The 23,038-nt window shown below is 36.3% G+C and overlaps 1 long non-coding RNA gene across 1 annotated transcript in view; it reads right to left on the bottom strand.

Annotated features, from left to right (window-relative positions):
* Nucleotides 1–783: 783 nt before the first annotated feature.
* LOC150096417 (uncharacterized) overlaps nt 784–23,038 on the bottom strand; it is a 31,874-nt gene continuing 9,619 nt past the window's right edge. Inside the window, exons 2-3 of the long non-coding RNA XR_016549989.1 lie at nt 9,407–9,539; nt 784–926 (exon numbers count right to left, since the gene is read on the bottom strand). This is a non-coding gene — a long non-coding RNA (uncharacterized LOC150096417). The remainder of the gene's footprint in view (nt 927–9,406; nt 9,540–23,038) is intronic.

Here is a 23,038-nt window from a genome sequence, read left to right on the forward strand (position 1 = left end):
TATTTAAATTACAGGGAGATGATGATAGGGAACTTCTGTTGTACAATAATGTTCGCTGGCTCAGCAGAAGTAAATTTTTAGAAAGATTTCTTGTATTAATTAACGATACGGAGCCTGTGTAGCTCAGTGGATGTGGCGTTTGCACACCACCGCGCTAGGCCGCACGAAGGAAACCTTGGTTTCGAGTCTAGTCGGCGACTAGAGGAAATTTTTCTAAGCCTTTTTTCGACCGGTTCCCGAGTTAGTCGATCTCTGGCACGGGCAAGCAGGTTTTTCCTCCCGGAAACTCGGGTTTTTCGTCCTGTAAACTCAAGAAAATCGACCGTAGAACCAACATTATTTCAGACATTAAATATATTGTGTTAGGGTTAGAGACCACGAGATGGCGGCACATTTGAGCCGTCTCTCTTCACTGCGTACCGCTTAATTAGTGATAGCCTTGGGCCATCTGTCTCTGATTGGGTACCAGTGGAGATTGAATTGCCCACTCAGTCTCCAAAAGTTAGATAGGGCTAAATGGCCTCGCCTACTCCCGTATATACGGGAATAAAAATGCGTTAGCTGATTTTTTTTTTTTTTTATAATTAACGATATAAAAATTTTTCTTTATGAAAAGAGAGATATTTATCCACAATTGAGTGATAAAAGATGGTTGTTACACTTATCATTTTTAGTAGATTTCTAAACGAAATTAAGCAATTTAAATTTAGAGTTACAAGGTAGAGATAAAAATTTAATTTATATGTTAAGTTCAATAAAAACTTTCCAACAATACTTACTTTTTAAATTAACCCCTTAACGTACCAATTAAAAATCAGAAAGCGGTCGTTTTTCTGCCAAGTTTTTGGGCGAGGGTGATTTGCTGGATCAAATTTGTGCAAACGCAAACGAAATAGCCGACAAACGCCGTTGGCAACTTTTCTTGGCTGAAAGGAAATAGGCACAAGATTGTCTGGCGTCTATATTAGGTTGTATTTATATGTGAAACCAAATTTCAAAATCAATTTTGGTGCAATAAACAAAAGACGTGTCACAGACGTCTTTGTATGCTAAGGGGTTAAACATATTTGGTCGTTTGATAATTAAACATACAAACTATTGTTTTAAAACATCTTACATTATAGCCTATCAGTTTCGCTAGCAAACTGCCTAGCTTTTTCAAGACGTTTATGGAAAAACATAAAAACTAGTAAATGCAAATTGAAAGGAACATAAAAACGTTGTAAACAAACTGGTAGCTAAGATTTTAATTTGCTCTATATCGCTAGAGCAAATTAAAATGGCTTTTGGTATTTTATGTTTGGATAGATGCGTTGCATCATAGGATACATCTTGCTGAACCAGATCATTGGGGTGTCTGGACGTTTTTAGGAAAAACTTTGTTGCTAAAGATTGAAGGAAAGAGAAGATAAGGAATTTTTGTATCTCGGTGAAGTTGATTGTTTCTGATGAACATGGAGCGTTTAGAATCATTCGTAAGCACTTGTTTTGTACACGATGCTGTTTGAGAATATTAGTATTGGAGGTATAGCTCCAGGCTGCAGAGGTGTAAGTGATTATGGGACTAATCGTCAGCTGGTACAAGAGTAATTCGATTCTGATGTTTAGCTTGCTGTTCCTGTTAATTAGGGGGGGGGATAGATCTGGGCGATGGCTTTAGATGCCTTTGTACTCGTAGTCTTGATGGGCTGGTTAAAAGTTAATTTTTTTGTCCAGCACTACACCACTACACCACTACACCAAGGAATTTTAGTATTGAACAGTAAGATGCTCGTGCAAAACATATCGATCTTTTCGTGAAGAGAATGGTTGTGCTCTTTTAGGAGTTTACTTGTAGTCTCCATTTGGAGAACCGTTTCTCTTTTTAGAAGGTTTTCTTGAAGTTTTTTAGTAACAAGGTGTGGCCGAAAAGATCTGGCTGATGCTGTATCATCTGCATATAGGGCCATGATGGACGACATTGAAGTGTGCGGAATGTCTGACATGTATATAGAGAAAAGTAATGGAGCCAGTAAGGATTTCTGCGGAACTCCGGCCAAGATATAACGCTGGGCTGAGGTTATATGATTTATCTTGACTTGCATGCTTCTATTCTGTAGATATAATCTAATTAAGTGTACCATTTTCAATTAGATACCTTCTGAGATAAGTTTATGTAGCAATCCGAAGTACCAAATTTTGTCAAATGCTTTAGATAAATCAAGAAAAACAGCTCCAGTGTATTGATGCCAGTTGTAGTTAGTGGTGATATATTCAACCATTTTGAGGATTTGTTGAGTAGTACTATGGTACTGTAGAAAACCAAATTGTTCTGTTGGAAGGATGTTTAGTTCATTTACTGAAGCTTGGAGTCGTGAGGGGATGACTTTCTCTGCAATTTTACCCAATTTGGAGGAGACTGATGGGACAATAATTTTGAGGCAAGTGTGGGTCCTTGCCTGGCTTATATATTGTCATTACACAGCCAGTCTCCAAATGGGAGGAAAATGGTGAAACCTTAAGATAGCATTCATTATTATGGTCAGGTGCACCACAGCTTTTCGAGGCAGCAGCTTGATCATTTTGTTTGTGATGGCATCTGGACAAGGAGCTCTTTTGTTCTTTAATTTTTTTAGGATATCATATATTTCCGCAGGTGATGTGTGTGCAATATGGTCAGCACCGGTATCAGGGGGTTTTAATGAGTGTCTGACCTGTCTGTGAATTTTATACAAGTGATTGAAGATTAAGTTTTCATATGAAGGTTTGCACTGCTCTTCTAAAGTTTTTGCTGTGGTTTCTGCCTTTTCTATGTCTGTGTGAACAAGGCCCTGGTCAGAAATTAGAGGGGGAAGGGATCTGCCTTTGTTTCTGATATTCCTGAGTAGTCCCCAGATAGAGTGATCAATAGGTGAGATAGAAGCTAACGCTTTTTCCAATAGTTCATCTCTGTAAGTTTTGAGTGCATCTCTCACTGCACCATTTAGTCTGTTAAGAACTTTTTTTTTTGTCTTGGGGAGCGTGGGTATTGTGAAATCTTTTCCTTGCTTCATTTTTTTCTCTGGTCAATTTCATGGTGTCTTCTGGCAGACGACCAGGCTTGGGGACAGATTTGTAGGAGATGGCTGCCATCATAGCGAAGTTAATTTCTTGGGTGAGATTTGTGACTGCAGTTTCGAAATCTTCTTTTGAACTTATATGAGGAGCAGGACCAATGTAGTCCGGGAGTACTTTTGATAATTTCTCCCAAGATATAAATGAGTGAGAGGAAGGAGATAGATGTTGTTGTTTTCCCAGTTGGAGAACAACATCATCTATCATAATAAGTTGTAATCAGATATCAGCTCATTCAATTTTAGGCTATACTGGAATTTGATATTTTGCTGGAGAGTTATATCCAAGAGTTCAGCAGTGCCGAACGTACTGTGATGGGTTGGTTCAGATGGGCCTGCCACAACTGCGAAATTGGAGCCTGCGTAACTGAAGAGGATTTTGCCGTTCTCGTTGGTGGTTCTACAGTTCCATGCAGAATGTTTCGAATTTAGATCCTCTGCAATAATGATTTGTTATCTAGTGTCCAGGACGGCATTTAGATCTGTAAATTTTTGACGGGTTTTTAGTTGGGTTTTTGAAGGTGGGTTGTAGACCATGTAGATTTTCAGTCTGCCATCAGAGCTTGTGAAAACCTCCACGCCTGTGACCCCAAGTTTAAAGGTTGGAGGGGTATATACAGAATTGTGTTTGATATAATTTTTAATAAAGATGGCCGTGCCACCGTCTCTGTAGGTTTGCATGTCCGTGTTCTGTATGAGCGATATCCCCTCATTTTAGGCCTGCCTGAGGGTCTTAAACGTATCTCACTTATTAGAACAATATCTGGCTGATATCTCTGAGCTCTAAAATTTTGTCTCTAAGGCCATTTGCATTCCATGCAACGACCTGTAGAAAGGCAGGAGTTAGTTTGTTTCTATTCATCTATAAGTGCTTTGAGGATATCTTGTGTTTCGCGTAGGAATCTTTTCGTGAAGGTTACTGAAGGGTTAGATATGCTGAAATCTTGTAGCATGTTTTCTAGAGAGGTAGTAATAACAGCGGTCAAGTTTGTGGGTGCTGGCTGATTCTGTTCTTGTGTGGACTTGTTGGAACAGGCCACATCTGCCTAAGTTTTTGTCTGCGTTTGGTGGTATCTTTGCTTGAAGGCCTCTGATTGTTGCCGATGAGTCTCTGGTGCAGGAACCGCTGGTATTTGCAGTATGTACTAGACGAAGAAGCCTGTTTGGCTGTCTCCGAGATAAGGATGTTATTTTATCTCTTTAGATGGCCTTGATAAAACCTCACTTGGACTATTGTGTGCAGGTCTGGTCTCCTGGTTTCCGTTTTGATTCTGATATAGTTGAGAGTGTGCAAAGGACAGTGTTAAAATGATATCAGGATTGTGGAATACTCATTATGAAGAGAGATTTGAGAATATGTAGACTGCAGATACTAGCAAACAGCAGAAAGAGGAATGATATGATTGAGACTTACAAACTTGTGAAACAATCATACAAGATTTCAATTAATGGAATTTTTCAATTTATCGAGGGTGGATAAAGAGCAAGAGGGTATCCTTGGAAGCTGAGAATGAAGGCCGCCAAGAACGGTGTGAGGGCTAGATTTTTCTCTCAGAGGATCGTGCGTGATTGGAATGGATTGCCTTTGGATGCAAGAAGTGTGAATGAATTCAAGAATAATTTTGATAGCTGGTGTATGTAGTATGTGGCCTCCCTTGATGAGTCTCTGTCTCCCTGGAGTATCTCTTTAATAATAATAATAATAATAATAATAATAATAATATACAAGTAGCTCAGACATGAATATATTTCAAGCCCAAAATGTTGTTTTGCTTCATTGAGATAAGGATTAAAAACCAAGTAAAAAATATTTTGGCATCTTTAACGTATATATATATATATATATATATATATATATAATATCGAATTGTTATTGTTTTGGGATATTTTTTGGAAAATATTGTCTTACGATGATAGTGCAATGTATATATATATATATATATATATATATATATATTTTTTTTTTTTTTATCAGAATTCGATTGTCGGTATATGATGTTCATGGTTAAAAAACAGGGTAACTATTTTGGCACTCCAGAGCAGTGTTTGCCATCAGACTGTTTTGTAATTATATTAGTTTTTTTTTTTTATTAAGTATTTTAGATGAGTTTCCTAGTATTAGTAGGTAAAATGTCTTGTAAGCGGTGCATTTCAATGAGTAATATCAGCAATTTTTTTGTGTGTATATGATTAACATGTGTGTTCCATTGCAAATTGTAGTCAAAGTCCTTGCTCTTGTCCTTGTCCTTGTTCTTTAACCTCTTGGGTTGAAGAGCAAGGACAAGTTTTTGTTTTCTTTAGGCGATGCGAGGTATGACATTTCATTGATTTGTGTGAGAGATCTGTAACCGTCCGCGGTTTCTAAATAATATTTATTCAGATTTCTTGCTATTTATTACAATAGATTTGCGCATGAGCCTGTGAATGATTATACTGAAGTCTGTTTGTTAACCTAATCCCAATGTATTGATATGCGTAGTGTGTTATTTGCATACTGGTAGATTTGACTGTATAACTGTAGGTTGGATAGGTCGTTTACAAAAGTATTGCAGAAGCGGGGTAGACAGGATTTTCCTATGTGGAACGCCACATGCAACCTCAGTTCTGTTACTGTAGGTCAGTGTTTCTCACGCTGATCCCCAGGGGTCCGCGAAAGATCTTCAGGGGGTCCGTGGCAATTTTCGGCTATGCAACATTAACGCACGGAATAAAATTTAAGTTTGAGATCGTAAAACGTTCCTATTGTATCACCGAATAAGGTAGAGAGACATCTGCAGGCTGTATAATATGTTTATCAACAAACAGTGCAATTAGAGACAACTGGGATAAAAACGGAACTAATGAATCGCATGACCCCTCCCACATAAAATGCTGTATAGTAGAAAATCAAAACCATATGGTGCACCGGCAACATATGGTTTTGTTTGAGTCAACGTGTTAAAACTAAGAAATATATAGTGAATGTGTTTAAGATATTATGGAATTCGGCTGAAGGGAATTACCATTTCAACTGAACTGTTGGCTTGTCTTTGTCAATTAGTAGCGCGATCTTTTGTTAATACCGCACCATTCATATGAACGTCTTCATAGCTGCTTTATCTCTACTGGCCTACCATTGCTGTCTATTTCGAGTTCTGCTTTCACTAGCCATTTGTTGAAGGACTGTTCGTTAAATACGGTAATTTTTTTTTAGCTTTCAAATTCTGTATGTAAGTATGGATTACTGGTTAAAGATTGGATTTTTAAAATGCGCAAAAAAAGAGAGGAACATAGTAGATACAAGTAGCTGTCAGCAACAAGAAAATGTTGATATTGTATCTGGATCAAGTGAAATTGATAAGTGTGTGTCGTCTGACATCTCTAAAGAACCAACTAGGAAGAAGATGAGAAAACTTCATAAGTACGATATAAATTACTTGAAATGTGGATTTTCATGGACCGGAAATGAAGAGGAACCTATTCAATTATGTGTAATTTGCGGTGAAACTTTAAAAAATGAAAGCATGAAACCATGTAATTTAAATCGCCATTTTGAATCGAAACATAATGAATTTAAGGACAAACCTGTCGAATTTTTTCAAAATAAACTAAAAAATTTAAAAGAAGCTCAAAAAATGATGTCGATCGTGTCAAGAGGTGAAAATTTGAAGGCTTTAGAAGCTTCATATCGTGTGTCGCTATTAATTGCAAAAAGTGGTGCAGCGGAAACAATTGGTGAAACTTTGGTCAAGCCTGCAGCAAAAATAATAGCGGAAATTATGATCGGAGATAATGCAAAAAGATCTTTTAATCGGATTTGCCTTTCAAATAGTACCGTTCATCGAATAATCACTGAAATGGCTAGAAAATATAAAACAAACATTGTTATCCGATATACGTAAGAGTCGTTATTATGCGTTGCAGATAGATGAATCCACCGACATTACAAATTTTGCAAATCTTCTAGTGATCGTTAGGTACGAAAAAAATCAAAAAATTCATGACGACCTTTTATATTGCCAACCCTTGCCAGAACATACAACAGGAGAAGAAATATTCAACAGTATAAATACCTTTATGCATCAAAACAAGCTTGATTGGAAAAGTTGTGTTGGAATAAGCACGGACGGAGCGAAATCCATGATCGGATCTAAAAAAGGGCTTGTTTCAAGGATTCAAGCTGTTGCACCAAATGCAAAGTCGACACACTGCTGCATACACAGGGACGCTTTGGCTATACATATGGTCTACAGACCTAAGAAAAGTTCTTGATGAAGCTGTAAAAATCATAAATTATATTAAAGGCCGTCCTCTAAACGCCAGACTTTTCTCTCAACTTTGCAAAGAAATGGGAAGCAACTATACACAACTTCTTTTCCATACCGATGTTCGTTGGCTTTCTCGTGGAAAAGTCCTTACTCGTTTATTTGAACTTCGGAATGAACTACAAGTTTTTCTTGATGAAAAGTTTGAATTGAAGAAGCATTTTCATAATTGGAAATGGCTCAATCAATTAGCATACCTGGCAGATATATTTACTGCATTAAATAGTCTTAATTTATCTTTACAAGGAAAGGAAATTTCTATATTTCATGTCCAAGATAAAGTGAACGCCACGTTGGCAAAAATGAAGTTATGGCAAAAGCGGGTTGGTAATGGAGAATTTGACGCGTTTCCATCGCTTCATGAATTGCTCGCAAGTTCAAATGAACAAATTGATGATGAAGTGAAAATTACTATCATGCAGCATTTAAAAAGCTTACAAATGAATCTAGAAAAGTATTTCCCTGAATTGGACATTAATATTGAGTGGATAAGAAACCCTTTCAATAAAAACAAATTTATGCTAAAGGGTCTATCGTCAATAGAAGAACAACTTTTAGAACTAGCTTCTGATGGTTTCCTAAAAAACAAATACAGCGAGAATACGTTATCATCATTTTTGCTACAAATACAGAATGAATTTCCTGAATTAACAGATAAAACTCTACGGTTCATTTTTCTATTTCCAAGTTCATTTCTGTGCGAAGTTGGATTTTTGGCCCTTGTAGATATTAAGACGAAGAAGAAGAGGAATCGCATTATAGATTCGAACCGCGATCTGAGATTGAAATTAACAACTATAGAGCCAAATATTGCTGAAATTTTATCCCACCATAAGCAATTTCACTCCTCTCATTGATGATAAATTATTTCAAGTAAGTAAAACTTTATAGTATCATTATAAAGTTTGTTCTATTAAAAATAAATCATATTTTTTGTTTACATGAACATATAAATTCAAATAAAATAGATATTTAATTTTTTAATATTTTAAATTCATTTATTAATTTAAATTTTTTAATATTTTAAATTCATTTATTAATTTAAATTTGTTAATATTTTAAATTCATTTATTAATTTAAATTTTTTAATATTTTAAATTCATTTATTAATTTAATTAATTTATTTATTTTTAATTAATCAATTAATTTTTTAAATTAATTAATTAGGGGATACTTGGTAATAATGAAAATTTAAGAAGGGGTCCGAGGATATCTGAAGTTTGAGAAACACTGCTTTAGGCCATCGGTTCCCAACCGGCGGTACGCGTACCCCGGGCTTACGTGCTGGGTCGTTCAGGGGTACACAAAAAATAATCAGTAATGGCAGAAAAACAAGTAAAGTAAACAATTTTATATTAAGATAGGCACTGAACAAAAGTGTCAGTATTAAAAAACAAGGGGTACAATTTATAAAAGTAGGTTCAAAATTCTTACAGAAATGGAAAAAGGTTGGGAACCACTGCTTTAGGATATTAAATCTGTTAAATCAGACGGCTCGCTTTTATTCAGTGATTTATTGGCAGTGGTTTGGGTCTTAATCTGCTTCGCTTGTTTTGTTCGTTCTGTGCATGAGCTACACTGCACCCTTAAGATTTTACTTTTAGCAATCTCGCTTTCCATATATTCTCAGATAACTCGGAGTGATCAAAGTGCAAGTTGTCGTTACACTCAAGAAATTGACATTAATCGGCCGGTTCTTATCACAGCGGCTGAATTGCATAAGTACCTGATCCATTTTGACAGGAATATCTTATAATGAAAGAATTAATTCTTACTGAATGAATCATAGCAGATCGAAAATCACTGTCATACCTGAAGTAAATTGTCTCTTAATTCATATATCCCTGAGAAACCTCTGCCCGCCAGGAAAGGAACGATGGGTCGAAGGTCACGTATGCGTTCACTTTGAAAATCACCTCTTAAAGGTTGTATGGTCAAGAATCGAATGACATTCATTCATTTAAATTATGAATGCTTTTATAAAAAAAAAAAAAGTTGAAATTGGCTTACCTTAAGTTACTCTCCAAAGTTAATGCTCCAATGAAATTAAAAAAAAAAAAAAGTCTTGATCGTTCACAATATGCTCTAAATAATCAAGGAGCACAACATTCACAGCTCTGTTCACAGTAGAGTGAAGCGACACCTGTGAACAGACGTTTGAAATAATAATAACCATTATTATTATTAAAATAATAATGACAAATATTAATAATTTTAATCACAATAATGATGATGATGATATAAAAATAATAATAATGAATATTGTTATCATTAATAATAATATTAAAATAATGATCATAAATGTTAATAATGATATTAAATAATTTACTGAAATAAAGATCCACTTTAGCGATGCAAAATTATATAAATTAAGTAGATTTTAAATCCCACATTATTTCAAAGCCGAATTCAGAAACTATAACGCTTCGTACGAAATTTGACCAGAGAGCTTACGGGGCTCTGTTCCAATTTCGTACGAAAATTTTATAATTTCTGTATTCGACTTGGAAATCATGTTGAATTTAATATCTACATAATTTATATAATTTTTCGTTTTTTTTTTCATTTACTCACTGACCGAGAATTCGCTTACGAAAATATACCTCTCAGACACTTCGAGTTCCTTAGCATATTGAGAGTTTATGCTCTTTTACCGTTTCTTCCAAGTTTGGCTGCCGGTGAGGGAGGACTAAGTTTTCGGGGTATTTGCCTTGAGAGAGAGCATTTTGAGTCTCTGGGGAAGGGGTTTTCTGGTATGGCCCATGTGGGGCTTTGTCAGTGGATGCTTTACCCTGGAATATGAGCAGTTCTGCTCAGTGGCAGGGTGAGCTTGTCACTGAGCAGAGCCACCACTGAGTTAAATGATCCTTCAGGTCGTTCATTGTTGGGCGATATCAGGGATTGCTCGAGTTTTTAGGTGGTAGCCCCTCACTTAAATATGGAGTCTGGCTTCTGCTGGGAAAAGCTTAAGATTTCAGATGTTTTGCCTTCAGAGAGTAATTTCAGTCTCTGGGGAAAGTGTTTTCAGGGCCAGGCCCAATGAGGGGGGGGGGGGCCTTGTAAGTGGATGCTTTTCCCTGAAATATGAGTAGTTCTGTGCAGGGTAGGGTAAGCCTGTCACTGAGCAGAGCCACCACTGAGTTAAGGATCCTTTGAGTCGCTCATTGTTGAGCGATCTGAGGGAATGTAACATGTTTTGGAGAGGTAGTCTTGCACACTTAAACAGGGAGTCTGGCTCCTGGTGATGGAGGCTTAATATTTCGGGGATTACCTTGAGAGAGCAATTTGAATCTCTGGGGAAAGTTTTCCATCGTGGTCTGTGGGTGGTCTCTTCGTTGGATGCTTTTCCCTGGAATATGAGCAGTTCTGCTCAGTGGTAGGGTGAGCCTGTCACTGAGTGGAAGCAACGCTTGGATGATCTTTCAGTCACTCGTAAGGAGTGTTCAGTGGATCGCCTAATTCTTAGAGAGGTCTTTACTTAAACACCTGTTTCTGACAAAAACCAACCAGTTTGAAACTGCTGTCAGAGTAATGAAACTTTATCAACATGGACCAATAGGATGTGCATATATGGATCACTTGGGCAGAGTGCATGTTTCCTATAAGGTCCGGCTAGGGCAACTCGTAAATGCCGGCGAGTGTATTCTCGTAAGCTCACTGGTCAAATTTCGTACGAAATTTTATGGTTTCTGTATTTGGCTTTGAAATAATGTTGGATTTATCATCCACTTAATTTATATAATAATAATTAATTTTATTGTATCAGCAATTTATTTTCTTTCAAAGAAATTTGATGACTATAGTTTACATTGGTTACATGTTATTACAATTATTATAAGTAGGAAAATAAATTATAATTAATCTTAAAATTAATAAAAACTTTACAAGAAAATTTATGAGTTTTACATTAAAACATTTATATAGTTATATCTGCATTTTAAAATTTGCATTTATATTTTAATTCAAAATTTACACTTGGAACTTGCTAGCATAGGGAATGTTGAATGTTTTCATTTAACATTTTCAAACACATTTTTTAAATCAATAATAATTTTTAATAATAAGGGTTTTTAATAACAATCACGATGATACTCTTATTGACCTTCGAGAGAAGTTGCACTCTTTTTAACACAATGATGCAAAGATTTTATTGCTAAGTACGTCGTTTTTAATAGAATAACTAAAATTAACATACAGTTATTATTAATGCATTGTTTTCACTGTTTGTTTTCTAGAACAACTAAGATAAGGTTGTTACATAATTTTGATTCTACAGGGACAAAGTGTACAATTATGAATGTTATTCGTTCATTTATTTATTTTTAATATACATGTCAAAGAAAGAATATTATTATCATCCAATCTGTTTAGTTGTATGATTAACACATTTGCAGTCTGTCAAAACATTTCAGTGTTCAGTGCTAAGTGAATAATAGAAATATTAATAACAACAATGAGAATGGAGTTATTAGGATTAGGTGATTGTGGTGGGCTAATCCCAACTTTTTTCAAGCTTGGATTAGTTTTAGTTAATATAGCTTTTTTGAAGAGAGCGGGATTAGCATACACTGTTTATGTTGTTTTCTAATTTTTATGGATGAAATGTATGCTGTGGATGCTGGCGATTTGTGAAGTGTATATCGGTGTTAAAGCTATATTAAATCTGTTCCTATCGCTTTCACAGTTCGTGTTTAAAAGTTCTGTAATTGTGTATATACACATACATAGTTACGATGTAATTGTGTATTTTGTGGTAGGTTGTTGAGTAGCATGGGTGTACGATGTGTGTTGTGGATCGTATTATGCGATATGTGCTCCTGTTGTTATGATAGGTGGTTTTGAAATAATTCCTTAGTAAGATTAGTATTATTATTTTTATACGAAATCCTCATGGAATCAAGTCTAGCAAAGGAGAAAATAACAAGATGCATTCTAACAGAGAAGGGGGATGTATTACTGATGATAGCAAATGAGTTTTGTCCATTAAGTTGGTGGAAGTAGGAGAAAAAATTAGAGTAATTTTGGAAGTGTCTGGTGTGGAATAATTGTTACTAGAGAGAGAGAGGTATATAGTTGGGGTGGGTTAGAGACCTGGGAATAATGAACGAAATGAGAAAGAAACGTATAAACTAATTAGTTTAGCTAGTGAAAAAAGTTATAATAATGGGGATTTCAATTTTTGAAATATAAATTAGAAAGAAGAAATGGCTTATCGTAGCAAGGAAAGGAAAGAGAATTGGTTGAGTTCTTAAGGGATCACTATCAAATGAGAAAGAAACGTATAAACTAATTAGTTTAGCTAGTGAAAAGTTATAATAATGGGGATTTCAATTTTTGAAATATAAATTAGAAAGAAGAATTGGCTTATCGTAGCAAGGAAAGGAAAGAGAATTGGTTGGGTTCTTAAGGGATCACTATCACATGCAGTTGGTGATGGGAGAAACTCGTGGGAAATATGTACTGGATTTAATAATAACTTCGGATAACGTAATTGTCAACAAATACAAACGTAGCCAACATTTGGTGACAGTGATCAGATACTCCTGACTTGGGAGCTCTGAAAGCATGCAAAAGCATTCAGAGTAAAAGGATACATATGGAACTATAGGGAAGGAGATTTTAAAAACGCAGAAAACATTTGAACTAGTTTTATTTCGAAAAGAGATTAACATATCGTTCATCATATTTAAGATGACAATAACAAATGATGATATTTATATAATATTTATTGATGATGAAAATAACATGCTGTGTGCCTAAATCAAAAAGGATAACAAAATATGTGTTAATCCTTTAACATGAAATCTATGAAGTCCAGGCAAGAAGAGTGAAAACTACAACAAGAAATGTGAAATTATATTATGAGACCAGACTAGTGGAACGTGCTAATAAAAACTCCTTAAGGATTTTCTGGTTTGCAGCTAGCTAGAGAAAGAATGATTTTGGATAATTCTCCATGATAATTTCCCTGAAGTTTTTCATGCTGATATTAATGATGCTGTTCTAAGAAAACAGAGTTGGGGAATTTATACTTCAACCTAGTTCCTTGAAGGTGAATGAGACAGAAGTTTATTATTATTTATGTCATATTGATGTGAATAAGGCTATTGAACTGGATGGAATTTCACCACGTGTTATGAAAGAATGCGCTTAGGAACTGACACTTCTATCGACTCGTTGTCTATTGAAAGTCTCCTGTCCCCAACAATCCCTAACAAGATTGTTGGAAACAGGGAAACAGGGCTAGATTGTTCCATTCAATAAAGGCTGAAACGAAATAGAAGATTGAAATTTGAGACCACTTTGTATTTCTGGAGTGATTGTTAAGGCCTTAGAGCGGTTCGTTAGGAATAGAACACAGGACTGGTTGGAAAAGGAGAGGATTCTGTATAGAGGTAAACGTGGGTTTGTTGAATGGAAGTCTTCTTTACAAATTTACTTACATATTATAATAAGGTTACTACAGTTCTGGATAAGGGTGATGCCTCTCGATTTTACGAAGGCATTTGAATGCTACCACATAATGAACTGGCAAGTGGTATTGGGAAATCAGTTGTTGATTGGATACCAAACTGGCTTTTTAATCGATATCAAGCACTGGCATATAGAGGTGGCATATCTCTCATGAGGAGTGTTACCAGAGGAATCCCACAGAGTTCTGTTCTAGGACCACTGCTGTATAATTTGTTTATTAATGATATTGCGCATGGTCGGCAAACTGATATTTAGCTGTATGCAGATATACTTCTGCTTCACCGCGATTGGAGTAAAGTGGCAATAATGGATAACAAGTGGAAGATCAATTTAACACAAGTAAATGTAAGGATTTCTGTAGAAGATAGGCTGTATTTATACAATTAAAAAAAAAGCAGATCTGAGGATTATAGGAAATTGGCGCCTATTCTGGCTAACTAATTTTGAGTAGAAATTATTAACACAAACACAGATCATAAATAACGGGCTCAAGAGATCTCTATACCTCGTGTAATTGCTAGCACGCAGAGGGACAGGGTGCTTCAAAGGAAACGTCCCGATTTGAAAATTGTACATCTCAGCAACCACAAAGCACAAATGAATGCGAGTTGCACTATGTGAACGGCCTTGGCCCAGTGTTTGATATGACGACCGCTAGCTTGGGGTCCAAAATAGCCGCTATGTTTAGTTAATGAGAAGATGGTGTTTATGCTTAGTTAATGAAAAGGAAATTGGGTCATTCTTTTTGAAACGCCCTGTACGGCTTTCCCAACGAAGAAATGACTTTCTAACTCTTTCTGCTGCGAGACGTAATAAAACTTTCCAAAATAAAAAAATAATTACACCTTAACGGTTATCGTAATAGATCTGAAGAAATCCTTTGATATGTTCGACATATATTTTTACACCAATTTCTAGAACTTGAGGGAGACAGAGCTGCATTTATGCACAAGCACGTGAGGCTTTAACTCAGAAATCCGAAAATATTTGGCAATTTAAGGTCCCAAACAATGAGATTTGAAATTGAAGAATTTAAAATAAAATAAAAAAAATGATTGTTTTCTGTTTATTTTCCAGTATCACTATAATATAAATAAATATATATATATATATATGTTAAGAATACCAAGCAGTTTTTAAACCTGGTTTTACTCCATTTCCCAAGTAAGCAAACAGACAAATAAGTCAAGTTTGCGCCTGCAAGTGATGCAAGTCTAGCTGATCCTACAGGTAGTGCAAGCCCAAGGCAACTCGTGGTAAAGGTGGCATGAGCTCTGATCACTAATCTTTATATTTACCCTTAATGCCAAAACACATCTCCAGGAAGGAGATGCATGATGTTTTGTATTAAAGGCAAGAGGCCACTACCCAGACCGGTTTCGACCTTTATTGAGGTAGAATGGGAGTTCATGCCTTTCATCACTGGCCTCTTTAGATTTAAAAAAAGTTGTGCTGAGAGTCAGCTTGATAGTGAGAGAGGAGGAGAAAAAACAGAGCGGATAGTAGTAGATAGTTAAAAGAGGCCTCAGTCGATCTACTTGGCCTGACTTAAATGTCAGCACCAAGCAGATCTCCGACATTATCTCCCTCCATCCGTTCTTTTCAGCTTTCCCCGGTCAGTCACCTCTTCAGGTGTCTGTCCGAGGAAAGTGGGGAAAAACAAATGAAAGAAGCACAACATGAAAAAGAGGACCAATAAATGACATTAAAAATTACATATGACAATTTGTAAGAAACTAGGTAAATTCTGAAATTTCAACCTGAATGACCAGTTTAATACTGAGAAGAGCGGGGGCAGAGCCTGGCCTGGGTGATGCAGCCCACAAGGAGCTGCACCGCCTCGGTGTAAGCCTTCGCAGCCCAGGTTCTCAGGATACCCACTCCTGTGTGGAATAGACATAGACCTTTTTTTTTACAACAAAAATTTTAATCTGAAAGAGGACAAAAAGAAGAAAAAAACAAACCAGAATTTTTTTTTTTTTTTTTCCCTCTGGCAGATCGATACTAGGAGTCGACTGACTTGTTAGGCGAGGTTTAAATCCTCCTGCTCTCTATTGTTGTGGGTTTTAACGATGAGATCTGCTAATTTGTCTCCAGGGACGTGGTTTAGCATGTAGAGGCCTCTGTGCAGTGCTAGTCCCACGTCGTCCTCTGCATCGATAAGACCAATGATCTTTTCAGGAGTGATTTCATCTATATTATCGACAAACACGTCGTTCCATTCTGCACTGACGACTCTTGGCCCGTTTTGTCCTGTGAATATCAGTTGAATGTCTCCGAATGTTTCTATTGCTTTTCGTAGTCTCGCCGCCTCCTCGGGGAAATCTTTTAAGAGATGCAATATAGGTGTATTGGCCTTTGCATGAGGGAACTTTGTGGGTTCTGAAGTTGACTTTATATTTCCAACTTGTGCTGGACTTCCTTGTTTCGATTTTTTAATATTTACTTCTTCAGGGTTGGCTGGCCTCTTTTGTGTGGTTTCTGCATTGTTGATTTTCATATCTACTGCCTCCGTGTCCTCGTCTATTGTGACTGCAGTGATAGTTCCGTTTTGTTGGTGCTGCTGGTTATTTTCGGTTGCTACGTCTGTAGTGGCGGTTTGATCGGTGGCCAGTTCCTCCTGCCATTCATCTCTCCTGGTTGCAAGCCCAGTGCCTGAAGTTAATATGCAAGAACTGCCTGACAGCGGGCCATACAGTAGCACAGTGCCAGTCAGCATGCCTAAAATGCGGCACTAACCATAAGGTGGACACCTGTCCGGACAGAAACCTGGCCGAAAAATTGGGAGGCAGTATTATGCCCAACACGGAAGCAACAGCCAAAAATGTCATTGGCGCAGAACAGAATGAGTTCCTTACCCTGAAGGCCGCGCATGAGGGAACAACAAGAAAGAATCATGCCGCCACGTCTGAAACACTGCCGAATACACCAATAGAGAAACCTACAAGCAGGAAAGACAAAAGGCAAAAAGAACCAGCCACCGAGCAAACCGCCACTACAAATGTAGCAACCGAAAATAAGTAGCAGCACCAACAAAAAGGAACTATCACTGCAGTCACAATAGACGAAGACAAGGAGGCAGTAGATATAGAAATCAACAATGCAGAAAGCACACAAAAGAGGCCAGCTAGCCCTGAAGAAGTAAATATAAAAAAACCAACACCAGCTGAAGTTGGAAAAATAAAGTCAACTTCAGAACCCACAAGGTTCCCTCACGCAAAGGCCAATGCACCTATATTGCATCTCTTAAAAGATTTCCCCGAGGAGGCAGCGAGACTACGAAAAGCAATAGAAACATTCGGAGACATTCAACTGATACTCACAGGACAAAACGGGCCAAGAGTCGTCAGTGCAGAATGGAACGACGTGTTTGTCGATAATATAGATGAAATCACTCCTGAAAAGATCATTGGTCTTATCGATGCAGAGGACGACGTGGGACTAGCACTGCACAGAGGCCTCTACATGCTAAACCACATCCGTGAAGACAAATTAGCAGATCTCATCATTAAAACCCACAACAATAGACAGCAGGAGGATTTAAACATCGCCTAACAAGTCAGTCGACTCCTAGTATCGATCTGCCAGAGGGGGAGAAAAAAAAAAATTCTGGTTTGTTTTTTCTTCTTTTTGTCCTCTTTCAGATTAGAATTTTTGTTGTAAAAAAGGTCTATGTCTATTCCACACAGGAGGGGGTATCCTGAGAACCTGGGCTGCGAAGGCTTACACCGAGGCGGTGCAGCTCCTTGTGGGCTGCATCACCCAGGCCAGGCTCTGCCCCCGCTCTTCTCAGTATTAAACTGGTCATTCAGGTTGAAATTTCAGAATTTACCTAGTTTCTTACAACTTGTCATATGTAATTTTTAATGTTATTTACTAGTTCCTCTTTTTCATGTGGTGCTTCTTTCATTTGTTTTTCCCCACTTTCCTCGGACAGACACCTGAAGAGGTGACTGACCTGGGAAAGCTGAAAAGAACGGATGGAGGGAGATAATGTCGGAGATCTGCTTGGTGCTGACATTTAAGTCAGGCCAAGTAGATCGACTGAGGCCTCTTTTAACTATCTACTACTATCCACTCTATCTTTTCTCCTCCTCTCTCACTATCAAGCTGACTCTCAGCACAACTTTTTTTAAATCTAAAGAGGCCAGTGATGAAAGGCATGAACTCCCATTCTACCTCAATAAAGGTCGAAACCGGTCTGGGTAGTTGCCTTTTGCCTTTAATACAAAACATCACGCATCTCCTTCTTTGAGATGTGTTTTGGCATTAAGGGTAAATATAAAGATTAGTGATCAGAGCTCATGCCACCTTTACCACGAGTTGCCTTGGTCTTGCACTACCTGTAGGATCAGCTTGACTTGCATCACTTGCAGGCGCAAACTTGACTTATTTGTCTGTTTGCTTACTTGGGAAATGGAGTAAAACCAGGTTTAAAAATTGCTTGGTATTCTTAACATTTATTATACCCAAGGTAAAATACTTTCTACATATATATATATATATATATATATATATATATAGCCATTTGTTGTACTAACTCGGTACTGGGATATGTTCATATTTATATATAGTCAGTATACATAAATATGAATATATATATATATATATATATATATATATATATATATATATATATATATATATATATATATATATATATATATATATATATATATATATATATATATATATATATATATATAGTCACCCAGTAAAAGGTGCCGTTGCTTCAAGTCAATATATAAATAGATCCCCATGCCCTTTAAAAAAAAAAAAAAAACTATTTAATTTCATATATTTTTGTATCCATGACATGTTTGCGGTCATTAATCTTGAAATTTTGATGAATGTATTTGTCACTTTGTCAATAAAGATACTCTATCAAGACGAGAGGGGATCTGTTCATTTACTTAAAGTTTAATTTAACTGATTTTTTATTTAAGTATTTAAGATAAATCTATATCGGTTGCGTTTTTTTTTTTTTTTTTTTTTTTTTTGCGGCCCAATTGAAATAGATTTGTATGGCAAATGGCTCGCAGTCCAATTGAGTTTGAACCTCTTGCCTAAGGGGATGCTGCATTAATTCGTCATAAACCCACATTAGAGGATTCTCCCTGCCGAAGGGACGGATGAGAAGTGAAGGAAGGCTCGATGTTACATCATTATATAGCAGTAGGGTTTCTAAAAAAATAATAATAAACCAGCTAATGACTTTTATTCCACTATAGCAGTAATCGATGCACTTTTAGTGTGAAGTTCAATCTCCACCGGTAACCAATCAGAGACAGCTGGCCCAAAACTATGAATAACTTTATAAACGCCAACCAGTAAAGAAAGGGTAAATATATGCTGCCATCTCGCGGTCCTTTACAATAATACAATATGCTATTCGTTGAAACTATGTGGGTTCTAAGGTCAATTTTCTTGGTTTTCTGGGTGAGAAATCTGCTTGCCCATGACAAACACCGACTCACTCACTCACTCACTCAGGACCTACTCTGAGAAAGGCTTATAACGCGTTTGCATAGTCAGTAACTGTAACAGAAGTTGTCTTCCTTTGGGCAGCCTATCGCTTTGGAGGCAAACATTACTTCCTATGCAAGCTGTGAGTAGGTATTATAAAAATACCTAAAGTTATATCATTATATAAAAGTAGACATTGCTGTAAAATGGCATTATGACAATAATAACAAGAAATGCTTCGTTGAGAATGGCTAAGGAAAGAACATAACACAACAAATGAAGCTGGCATGAGGAAAAGATCTATTATACTTGAAAGGAAGCTATATACTTCTATACCTAAGTGCAGACAACGTATGCATGTGAATCTTTTCAACGAGACCATTGTTTGTGTTGCTACTAAATGAATGTAACATCAACAGTCTACAGTACCTGGAAGGGAACTTGGTTACAAAGAAATCTAGAACATTGGGTATGTAAAGAGTAGCATACGATTTTATGACAGCTAGATCAACAATATGCTTCAAGAGACATTGCTTGCAACATTTCAACTTTTGTTCCAGGTTTGAGAGACTGCAATTGGAATGAGTTATGAACATGAAGTCACCAATGGAAATGCATTCACTGTTCGGAATATTGAGTTAAATAAAAACAACATTCAAGAATAACAAGTGTAAGTGGTCTGAAAGAGAGAGAGAGAGAGTGACCGCATATAATCGATGTATAATGATGGAAGGAAATCTGAAACCAGAGGTGAAAAAAGCGAGCAGAGATTTCTTTGCAAACAACAACATTCAAGAAAAAAAAGCACATGAGTCATTCATGAAATAAGAGTTATATAGAGCAGTGGTGCACTCAGGATTTAATCTTGGGGGAGGGGGGTGTGCGAATTGAGTAGACGATTTGAGAATATACACACTACGCATTGCATACGACCTATGACTGAGCATCTGCAGTGATCGCCAATAAATAATACCAGTTATCTACTCGGGACCGACTCGGGAAAATGAAGTAGCGCTCGATCTGCCCGAGAACAACTTCGATTGTTTTGCGTTCACAGCGGTCGTGATTCCCAAAAACTAGAGGGTATTCCCACCTTATGTGACCACTAATTTATAAGTAGTATAGAAATAGAAGACATGACAACATAAATTTAAAAAATGAATATCAATTAGAAAAGAGATGTTTCGAAAATTTTCTAATGTTTTTTTTCCTTTTGGGGAACCCAGGGCCCCTTTCCCCCGGGTGCACCACTGATATAGAGTATAAATCGGTGAAGGTGGCCGTGGTTATTTGAGAATATCTAGCAAGCCTACTTCAAATATGAAAAGTGGGAAATCTGACAATTTATTAGCCTGGTTAGCCATTGTATTTTGTCATCATGAACAACATTTCTGAAACCTTGATCTATTTTCATATCATTACCTTCACAACACTTAAGAGCGTTAATATCATTGCTACTTTGATGACATGGTGCCAGAAAATCTGAAACTAGTGATTATAAAAGCGAACAGAGATTTCCTTGCAAACAACAACATCCAAGAAAAAAGCATATTAATCATTCATGGAATAGGAGTTATATAGAGCAACGGTACACTGAGGATTTAATCCTGTGGGCTGCACACTCAAGATTTAATTTAGCATCACAGAGACTTAAAAGATTGTTACTATATATGATTAGGAAACAATAATTAGTAATATATTATCATCATGTAATTTTTCTTTCTTTTTTATACTCATACATTCAATATAATCTTCTTCTTCTACGCGTTATTCCCGCTTCCTATACAGGGTCCGCGTGTTACTTTTAGATGCGACTTCTTGTTAGTACTACTCCCAACCGACCCGTCGCCTGGTCTGCCGCTGGGGGGGGGGGGATATATTCTTGACTGTAAAGGCGTATGTTCACGGGGCCGGTTTGCCTGTTTGCGGGATGAAAAACGCCAGATAAACTGGCGGAAAAAACCCTACTGACCGCGCCCAAGACCCGCTAACTTGGCTATGCCTGAGGAAGATCCTCAAATTCCTCACGTCTACAACGGGAATCGAACCTGGGACACTCCTTCCCCAGGCATATGGTTGCGAAGCGCAAAGCCACTAGGCTAACCGCGCGGTTATACATTCAATATAATATATTTTCCATTTAATTGACAAAATGCAATAACACTGTATATAATCAAGCACACATTTTTTTAAAAATGGTAAAAATATAAATAATTTGCAAATGGTGATCTGCAGTTGTTGAAAATCTACAAATAGTGATCATGCACAAAATCTAGATATGACTGCTACTTACTGTAGCAGTGTAAAAATCGAATTAATTTCATTAATGCAATTTTGGATAGTTCACTTATTTGAAAAGGAAGTGTATTCATATTACATGATATTATATGTATTTATAGTAAAGGGTATCTCATGAAATTAGATCTTTAATAATTTCTTAAATATTAAATAGCTCTTAAATATTAACTTATTACAGTTGAACCATTTCAAGGGATTTTCATTAATATGTGTTCTTAAGTGTCTTTTATGATCTTTTGATGGGCAGACATTTTAACGCAGATTGTGCAGTTTAATGCCTTATTCATTAGTATGAATTCCTAAGTGTTCTTTTTGATCTCATGACAAAGAAAATTTCTTTATACAGATTACACATTCGAAGTGTTTTTCATTAGTATGAATTCTTAAATTTGTTTTTTAGATTTAAATTACAAAATTTCTTATGTCAGATAGTACATTCAATGGGATACTCATTTGGTGAATACTTAAGTGTTTTTTAAGGTTTCCTGATACTGAAAATTTCTTTTCACAAATTATACACATGAAGAGCTAGGGCTTCTCATTAGTGTGAATTCTCAAATGCAATTTAAGGTATCCTGATTGTGAAAATTTCTTCTTGCAAATTGTACATATGAAGGGTTTCTCATTAGCGTAAAATCTTAAGTGAGATTTAAGGCTTGCTGATTGTGAAAATTTCTTCTTTGCAAATTGTACATATGAAGGGTTTCTCATTAGTGAGAATTCTTAAGTGTGATTTAAAGTTTGATGAATATGAAAATTTCATTTCGCAAACTGTACACATGAAGGGTTTTTCATTAGTGTGAATTCTTAAGTGATTGTTAAGGCTTGCTGATTGTGAAAATTTCTTCTCGCAAATTGTACATGTGAAGGGTTTCTCATTACTGTGAATTCTTAAGTGCGATTTAAGGTCTGATGAATGTGAAAATTTCATTTCGCAAACATGAAGAGTTTCTCATTAGTGTGAATTCTTAAGTGCGATTTAAGATTTCCTGACTCAGAAAATTCCCTTTTACAGATTTCACAATTATATGGTTTCGTAATAGAATGAATTTTCATGTCTCTTGAGTTTTGATGCGCATTTAAATTTCTTATTGCATATGTTACGCTCGAATGGTTTTTCATTGTTATGATGAAATCTTAAATGTGACTTTAGAAGTTCTGAACAAGAAAATTTCTTGACAGATAGTACATTCGAAGGGTTTCTCGTTAGTGTGAATTCTTGTCTTTTAAGATTTTCTATTTGAAAAAATTTCTTTTCACATATTGTACAATCATATGGTTTTTTATTAGAAAATTAGAAAAAGAAAATGAAAAAATTACAAAATATCGCGATTTGCAAATCGAAGTTGAACGAATCTGGCAAAAGAAAACAAAAGTTGTTCCCATAATAATAGGTGCTTTAGG

Source organism: Typopeltis vanoorti, chromosome 19 (assembly GCF_054136105.1).
Source record: "Typopeltis vanoorti isolate ZY-2024b chromosome 19, IOZ_Tvanoo_1.0, whole genome shotgun sequence".
NCBI classification, from domain to species: domain Eukaryota; kingdom Metazoa; phylum Arthropoda; class Arachnida; order Uropygi; family Thelyphonidae; genus Typopeltis; species Typopeltis vanoorti.